The following is a 9248-nucleotide window of genomic DNA, read 5'->3' as shown; positions in this document are numbered from 1 at the left end:
GAAGTGGCAAGGGTAAAAGGACCCTAATAGTTGTATATAGGCCTCCAAACAGCAGCCGGGATGTGGATTACAAATTACAGCAGGAGACAGAAACAGTGTGTCAGAAAGGCAATGTCATGATAATCGTTGGGGATTTTAACATGAAAGTGGATTAGGAAAACCAGGCCAGTATTGGACCTCAAGGGAGAGAATTTGTAGAATGTCTAAGGGATGGCTTTTTAGAGCAGCTTGTTGTTGAGCCCATCAGGGGATCAGCTGTGCTGGATTCTGTGTTGTGCAATGATCCAAAGGTGATAAGAGAGCTTAAGGTTAAGGAACCCTTAGGGAACAGTGATCACAATATGATCCAGTTCACTTTGAAATTTGAGAAGGAAAAACTAAATTCCAATGTGTCGATATTTCAATGGAATAATGGAAATTACAATGGCATGAGAGGGGAACTGGTCAAACTTGACTAGAAGGACAGCAGAGCAGCAATGGCTGGAGTTTCTGCGAAAAATGAGGGAAGTGCAAGACAGATATTTTCCAAATAAGAAGAAATTTTCAAAGGGAAGAAGGACACTACCATGACTGACAAGTGAAGTCATAACCAAAGTAAAAGCAAAAGAGAGGGCATACAGTGAAGTTAGAGCTAGTGACAAGATAGAGGATTGGGGAGCTTTTAAAAACTTGCAGAAGGAAACTAAGAAGGTCATTGGGAAGGAAAAGATGAATTATGAGAAGAAGCTGGCAACTAATATCAAAGAAGATACTAAAATATTTTTTAAGTATATCAAGGGTAAAAGAGAGTTGAAGGTAGATAGAGGACCAATAGAAAATGACGCTGGAGATATTGCAATGAGAAGCGCAGAGATGGCAGAGGAGCTGAATGCATATTTTGCAACAGTCTTCACAGTGGAAGACATCTGCAGTATACCGGACATTTCAAGGGTGTCAGGAAAGTGAAGTATGTGCAGTGAAAATTATGACTGAGAAGGTGCTCAGGAAGCTTAATGGTCCGAGGGTGAATAAATCTCCTGGACCTGATGGAATGCTCCCTCAGGTTCTGAAGGAAGTAGCTGGAGAGATTGCAGAGGCATTAACAATGATCTTTCAAGAATCGACAGATTCTGGCATTGTACCGGATGACTGGAAAATTGCAAATGTTACTCTGCTATTTAAGAAGGATGGGAGCCAGCAGAAAGGAAACTATAGACCTGTTAGCCTGACATCAGTGGTTGGGAAGTTGTTGGAATTGATTGTTAGGGATGAGATTATGGATTACCTGGAGCTACATGACAAAATAGGCCAAAGCCAGCATGGTTTCCTGAAAGGAAGAGCCTGCCTGACAAACCTACTGCAATTCTTTGAGGAAATTACAAGCAGGGTAGACAAAGGAGATGCAGTAGACGTGGTCTACTTGGATTTTCAGAAGGCCTGTGACAAGGTGCTGCACATGAGGCTGCTTAGCAAGATAAGAGCCCATGGAAATACAGGGGAGTTACTAGCATGGGTGGAGCATTGGCTAGTCAGTAGAAAACAGAGAGTGGGAATAAAAGGACCCTATTCTGACTGGCTGCCAGTTACCAGTGGAGTTCCACATGGGTCGGTGTTGGGACCGATGCTTTTTATGATGTATGTCAATGATTTGGACTATGGTATTAATGGATTTGTGGCTAAATTTGCTGATGATACAAAGATAAGTGGAGGAGTGGGTAGTGTTGAGGAGACAGAGAGCCTGCAGAGAGACTTAGATCGTTCAGGGGAATGGGCAAAGAAGTGGCAAATGAAATATAATGTTGTAAAGTGTATGGTCATGCACTTTGGTGGAAGAAATAGATGGGCAGACTATTATTTAAGATGGGGAGAGAATTCAAAATGCAGAGCTGCAAAGGGACTTGAGAGTCCTTGTGCAGGGTACCCTAAAGGTTAACCTCCAGGTTGAATTGGTTTTGAAGAAAGCAAATGCAATGTTGGCATTCATTTCTGGAGGTATAGACTATAAGAGCAGTGATGTGATGTTGCGGCTCTATAAGGCACCCATGAGACCACACTTGGAGTATTCAGTTTTGGGCTTCTTATTTTAGAACGGGTATACTGATATTGGAGAGGGTTCAGAGAAGATTCACGGGAATGATTCCAGGAATGAAAGGGTTACCATATGAGGAATGTCTGGCAGCTCTTGGGCTGTATTCCCTGGAGTTCAGGAGAATAAGCGGGGGATCTCATAGAAACATTCTGAATGTTAAGCCTGAACAGATTAGATATGGCAAAGTTATTTTTCATGGTAGGGGACTCTAGCACAAGAGGCCATGACTTCAGGATTGAAGGACATCCTTTTAGAACTGAGGTGCAGAAAAATTATTTTATCATATGGAAACACTACCTGCATAATCAACACCCATTTAATACACAGATACTTTAGCAATTTTTTTCATCTATAATCTCCGTTTATGTTCAGATAGTAGCTGGGGGCATTAATAGTGATGTATCTTGTGTGGACCCTGGTGATGCATTGAAGAAGTTTTAACTCTGTCACTTCCTCTTGGTCTCAAAGAGAAATTTGACCAGTGTTGCACAGGTTAGACCCTGGGCTTGAAACCTTTTGGGCATTAAACTAAGAAATGGCTTCCTGCATTCCTCAGCTATTGCTGATTTATTTATTTTATTGAGATACAGAACAGAATTGTCCCTTCTGGCCCCTCGAGCCACACCACCCAGCAATCCCCCGAAATAACCTGAGTCTAATCCAGGGTCAATTTACAGCAACCAATTAAGCTACCAACTGGTATGTCTTTGAACTGTGGGAGGAAACCATAGCAACCGGAGAAAACCTATGTGGTGTCACACCTTGCAATGGCCACCAGAGGGAGGCAGAGATGACAAGGTCAAACCTTTCCTTCTCACCTGCCTATTAGACTAATTATTAGTTCAATGTTTTCACCTTTGCCTTGTTTGTAGCCTTATATAAGTTCCAAGTTCCTTGGTCCTTGTTCCTTATTCTTTGTTTCTTTGCTCAGTTTTGGAGTTATCTATTGTGAGTGAAGTTGTGCTTTTGTTTGTACCATTACCTTGCTTTACAAAATTTAATATTTAGCTCAAATAACCTGTAAAAACCATATTGGGCAGATAATGGATTTTGAGGAGACTGTTCAGAAAATGAGCTAGACAAATATTAAAAAGAGCAAAGTGAAGGTTGATATACATTTTCTGGAATAAATTGCATATAAGACAGAAAAATAGCCAACACAGGAGAGGCGGAACTGATTGATGATGGTGCTAAATGGCGATTCTTTTGCTTGCATCTTTAGCAATAGCTTTATTTCTATCTTTGATTCTTTTTTTTTTCCCCTTTCAAGGTTCTTTTAAAGACCTTGACATGGAGTTACACACTGACTTTGGTTCTTTGCGGGAATGGGACCCGCTCTCAGGGCTTCATGATTAGCTGCTTTTCGATATGCCAAGGACGTGGCCTAGAAGACAAGCATACCTCCAGGGTGCTGGATTTTCGTGGCTCTGGAGATGGGCAGACTTAAGGATGATGTCGCTGCTGACTGTTTGGTCATGGGAGAACAAGGAAGATCAGAAGCATCAGGCTTGCTGCTGGCTGTGTGCCAAAGAACTTGGAAAAAGTGACACAACTGACTTTTAACACCATAAATCAGAGTTGTTTTGTCATGTCTCCCCTCACACTGTGAAACCGGGACATCTCTTTTTCCCTTATTAGGGAAAAAGAGAGAGCCTGTGGTATGTCAAATTACTGGGTGAATGATTAGTCTTTGGAGTACTGCAAGTCTGTGTCTTTATTGATGCTTTGCTGCACGCTTGAGTGCTTGGTGGGGGGCGCTGATGCTTTTTCGCTGGTGGGGGAGGGTATCATCGCTTTGCTGCTGTTTATGCACGGGAGTGGGGAGTTGGGGGGGCTTTGGGGTTCTAACATTTAACTGCCATTCATTCTTTGGGACACTCCTCTGTTTTCGTGGATGTTTGTGAAGAAAAAGAACTTCAGGATGTATATTGTATACATTTCTCTGACATTAAATGTACCAATTGAAATATAGTGAAGAAAGTTGAAAGATAACCAGAGTACTACCTGATGACATAAAACGTAACCACCTACATAGACCAGCAGATCCCAAATAAACACAGGCGCACATCTGAATTCAACTGATAAATATTAGACCTCAACTACCTATGAGGCAGCATGGTAGGGTGGGGGTTAGCACAAAGCTTTACATGACAGGCGATCCAGCTCCATTTGCTGCTGCTGCCCATAAGGAGTTTGTACCTGTCATGGGGAGAAGGTATTCCTCACAACCTTTTGATGTGGCCTCTCTGAAGAAGTGAAGGATGAACTAGCCAGTAAGGAGTGGGGTTCCAGCCCAGAGGAGCTCATAACCATGGCCCTCGGGATTGATAACCATATTCGTGGGAGGAGGAGAGAATGCTGTACTTGTCACTCCAAATCCGTTGTCACTGATAACCTTCTCCTGAGCTGGCAGATTAACCAGCTTACCTCATGAGGAAGGGGTGTTGTCTTTACCATGGAGCTACCTACTTGTCTCCAGCAGCAAAAGCCAAAGCTCGCTGGAGGATGGGAGGACCTCAGCGAGTGGAACAGCCCAACTTGAGAACCCCCCGCCCCCCCGCCTCCTGTTTACTACTATCAGCCACCCTCACTTGGAATGACCTCAATGAGAAGACCATGGCACTTGGTGCATTTGTGGACTCGGGTGCAGCTGATAACTTCCTTGACATTGAATTGGCACAGAAGATGTGCATTCCCTTTGAGGCCTGTGCCTCACCCTGGAAGGTTCAGACTTCAGATGGCAAGCCCATTGGCTCTGGAGTAATCAAGAACAAAACAAAGCTTCTTCATTTGACCACAGGGAAAACCCACCTTGAAACATTTTCTCTGTAGCTCCTCAAGTCCTCCCAAGACCCTCTGATTCTTGGCTATCCCTGACTGCATCTTCCTGATCCACAGTTCTCCTGGGCCACTGGATCTCTTCGTCGTTGGAGCCCTATGTGTCTGAATTCCTAAAGCTCTCTTGCTTCCCCAGTGGCTATAGTGCATAATGAAGCCACTGCAGCAGCTGAAGGGGTGAGCCTTTGTGACTCTTGACCACTCATTAGACCTTGTACATTTGCCTCCTGCATATCATGGTCTGAGAGAAGTTAATTAGTAAATGGTGAGCTACTGAGTTGCCACCTCACAGACTATATGCCTGTGTCATTGGACTTCTCCCTGGAGGTCAGCTGCATTCTCTCTCTACCCCTGAAACCGTGGGCGTAGATTAATATATCCAGGATGCTCTGAAGACTGGTTTCATTCACCCTTCCACCTCACTGGCCAGTGCTGGCTTTTTTGTTTCCAGGAAAGATGGTGGCCTTTGTCCCTCTATTGACTATCGAGGTATCAATAAAATTACCTTTAAGAACTGTTATCCTCTCCCACTGATGTTGTCTTGTGTTCGAGTTTCCACAGAAAGCCACCATTTTCTCAAAACCTACAATCGGATACGTATCAGCGAAGGTGATAAGATAGCCTGTAGCGTCCTTGGTGGCCACTGGGTACATCTCGTCATGCCGTTTGGATTGGAAAATGTCCCCACCGTTTTCCAGGCCTTTATCAATGATGGTCTTCGAGAGATGTTGAACTGTTTTGTTTCTGTGTTATCTAGGTGATGCATTAATCGTTTCATACTCTCTAGAGTATATTCAGCATGTTCGACAAAAACTCTATGAAAATCATCTCTTTGTGAAGCTTGAAAAATAAGTTCCATTCTTCCGAAGTCTCCTTCCTAGGTTATGTTGTCTGTCCAGATGGAGCCTGAGAAGGTTACACCGAAAACCAACTGGCCACAGCAAAAGACCTCAAAGCAGGTGCAGCGATTTCTCGACTTTGCCAATTTCAGCAGTGCTTCATTCACAATTTCAGCACAATTGCTGCACCCATCTCCACACTTACTAAAGACTCTCTGTCTCATATTTATTGGACAACTGCAGTGCAAGCTTCTTTTGATGAATTCAAGAAGCGCTTCACTTTGGCCCCAATACTGATATGCCAAAACCCTGACTTACCCTTTATTGTTGAGCTAGATGTGTCCGACGTTGGTATTGGAACTGTTCTCTCTGAGACCTGTGACTGACGATAAGGTTCACCCCATTCATTTTTTTTTCCAGATGCCTGTCCCTGGGGAGAGGAGCTATGATGTTGGAAACTGGAAGCTCCCAGCAGTTAAACTGGCATTAGAAGAATGGTGCCGTGAGTTGGGAGGTTCCAAGCATGGTTTGTTGCATGGATAGATCACAAAAGTCTTGCAAAAATCTGGAGGACTTACTACCTAAATCCCTGGCAGGCTGGGTAGGCACATTTTTTAACATGTTTTAACTTCACTGTCTCTCACAGACCAGGCCCCAAAAATGTGAAAGCTGATGTCCTTTCCTGCCAGTATGACTGTTCTGAGAAGGACCTCTCTCCAGAGCCCATCATATCTGGAGACAGCATTCTGGCTCCTGTCTGCCATTCCATTGAAGATACTGTCCATGAGGTAGAAAGTGGTGCACTCATCCCAGACAGGGTTCCAGCAGGGTGTTAGCTTGTTCCTCAGGCAGTAAGGTCCAAAGTTCTCCAGTGGGGTCTTGCTTCCAATTTTGCTGGGCATCCTGGGACTTTGGAGTTTATTAGAAAACACTTTTGGTGGCCAGAAACAATGAGAGATATCCAATCATTTGTGCACGCCTGTTCTGTCTGTACTCAACACATATCTTCTGGGATTCTGCACCCTCTACCCATCCCATAACCAACCCTGGTCCCACATCTCTAGGGACTTAATTACCGGCCTGCCATCATCACAAGGTTAGACTGTAATTCTGGTAGTGGTAGACTGTTTTTCTAAAGCTGCTCACTTTACTGCCCTGCCTAAACTTCCCTCTGCTGAAGAAACTGCTGGTATTTTGCTACAGAATGTTGTCAGGGTTCATGGCATTCCAGTTGACGTTGTGTCTGATCGTGGCCCCTTAATGGAAGACGTTCTTCTCTCTGTTTGGCTCTTCAGATTTCCACCCCCAGTCCAATGGTCAAATGGAACAGGTCAATCAGGACCTTGAAAAATACCTCTGCTGCTCCCAATCATTCTGCTGGAGCCAGTTCTTGATCTGGACAGAACTGGCACATCACAATCTGCAGAGCTCCTTCACTAGTTTAAACCCATTTCAATGCCAGTTTGGGTTTCAGTCACCACTTTTCTCCAGCCAGGAAGCAGAGGCTGGGGTTCCAAATGCAGGTAAGTTCCTTGCTCAGTGCAGGAGCACCTGGAGTAGGGCTTGGGCAGCCCTGAAGCGAATCTCAACCAGTCACAAAAAGCCACCCAACAGGCAGAGATTTATTCGTCCTTTCAGGCCAGAACAGAGGGTTTGGCTCTCAGCTAAGGCCTTACCTTTGTGAGTCAAGTCCAGAAAATTGTCTCTGAGATTTGTGAGGCCATTTAAGATCATTAGATGGGTCAACCCTGTCAGGCACCAGCTGGTTCTGCCTGGGTCTAGAGAGTAAGTTTCAGTTGAAACCAGTGGCGACCTCTCCTCTAGTTCCCTTCCTGCCCCCCTCACATTGTAGGTGGTGGTCCCACTTATACAGTGAGGAGACCACTTGATTCTTGACGTCATGTGCACAGCCTCCACTACCTGGTCAACTGGGAGGGATATAGTCCAGAGGAACATACCTTGGTGTTGGTATGACATTTCTTAGACCCTGACCTGATCCAGTCTTTCCACCACCAGGCTGATCATTCAGGGTTGCGAGGAGCTGGGCTTAGAGCAAGAGTCCCCAACCTTTTTTGCACCGCGAACCGGTTTAATATTGACAATATTCTTGCAGACCGGCCAACCCGGGGAGGGTGTTCAAGTAGGGTTAAACTCACCTCAACATGTCTTTTACAGTTAGGTTTGCCAACTTTCTCACTCCCAAATAAGGGACAAAAGTAGCAGTCAAATCCCGGGACACTTTACCCCAGGAAAGACTACCATGACCATGAAGCCTTGCGCCGGCACCTGTGAGCGCATGCACGTACGTGCCGATTTTTTTCCCCACAAATCGGTTTTGCCTTCATCTTCCCAACTACACTGTACATACATTATTTCTACTTTATATAGGCTGTGTATTTATCATATCATTCCTGCTTTTACTATATGTTAGTGATGTTTATTTTCGGTTTTATGTGTTATTTGGTATGATTTGTTAGGTTATTTTTTGGGTCTGGGAACGCTCAAAAGTTTTTCCCATATAAATTAATGGTAATTGCTTCTTCGCTTCACTCCATTTCAACACAAAAAGTTTCATAGGAACGCTCTACCTTAGCAGGAGAAATATGGGACAAGGGCGGTCCTGTATGGGACAAACCAATTTAGCCCAATGTATGGGATGTCTTGGCAAATACGGGACAGTTGGCAACCCTATGTTCAAGTTCAACAGTGCGTGACAGGGAATGAGAAAAGGTGCAGCTGACTCGTATCGTTTTCTCGTGGCCCAGTAGCACATGCTTTGCAGCCCGGTACTGGTCCGCAGCCCGGTGGTTGGGGACCGCTGGCTTAGAGGAGGGGGCATTGTCACACCTCAAACTGGCCACTAGAGGGAGAGAGATGACAAGGCCAACCCCATCCTGTTCACCTGCCTATTAGGCTAATTAATAGTTCATTGTTATCACCTGGGCCTTGTTTGTATCCCTATATAAGTTCCTTGTCTGTGGTTTGTTTGCTCAGTCAGATTGTTATGTTTTGTAAGTGAAGCTGTGCCTTTCTTTGCAGGAATCCCCAATTTTGTGAACTTCTCCCTGTAACTTGCCTGCTGAGATTCCCCCCGCTAATTTTGTCTGACTTTTCTCTGCAATTGGGCTCACCACTATTCAGTCTGAGGGAAGTTAAAACTGGGAAAAAAAAATTACCTAGTCAGCTGTGCCATGTGGTCATGGGGAGAAGGGTACAAACTCTTTACAGGCAGTGGTGGGAATTGAACCTGGGTTGCCTGTACTGTAAAGTGTTGTGCTAACCACTATGCTAACATGCTGCCCCCATATGTCATTGAGGTCCAATATCTATTGGTTGAATTCAGAATTTTGGCTGTATTAATTTGGGATCTGCTTTTCTATGTAGGTGGTCACAATTAGTGTCATCCATTTGCACTCTATCTTTCAACTTTCCTCACTTTTTTGTTTTAACATTATTCTGGAAAATGTATATAGACTGCTTATTTTAATACTTGTACAGTTTAT

The sequence above is a fragment of the Mobula hypostoma genome, chromosome 4 (assembly GCF_963921235.1).
Source record: "Mobula hypostoma chromosome 4, sMobHyp1.1, whole genome shotgun sequence".
NCBI lineage: Eukaryota > Metazoa > Chordata > Chondrichthyes > Myliobatiformes > Myliobatidae > Mobula > Mobula hypostoma.
Note: the sequence above shows the minus strand (reverse complement) of the source record.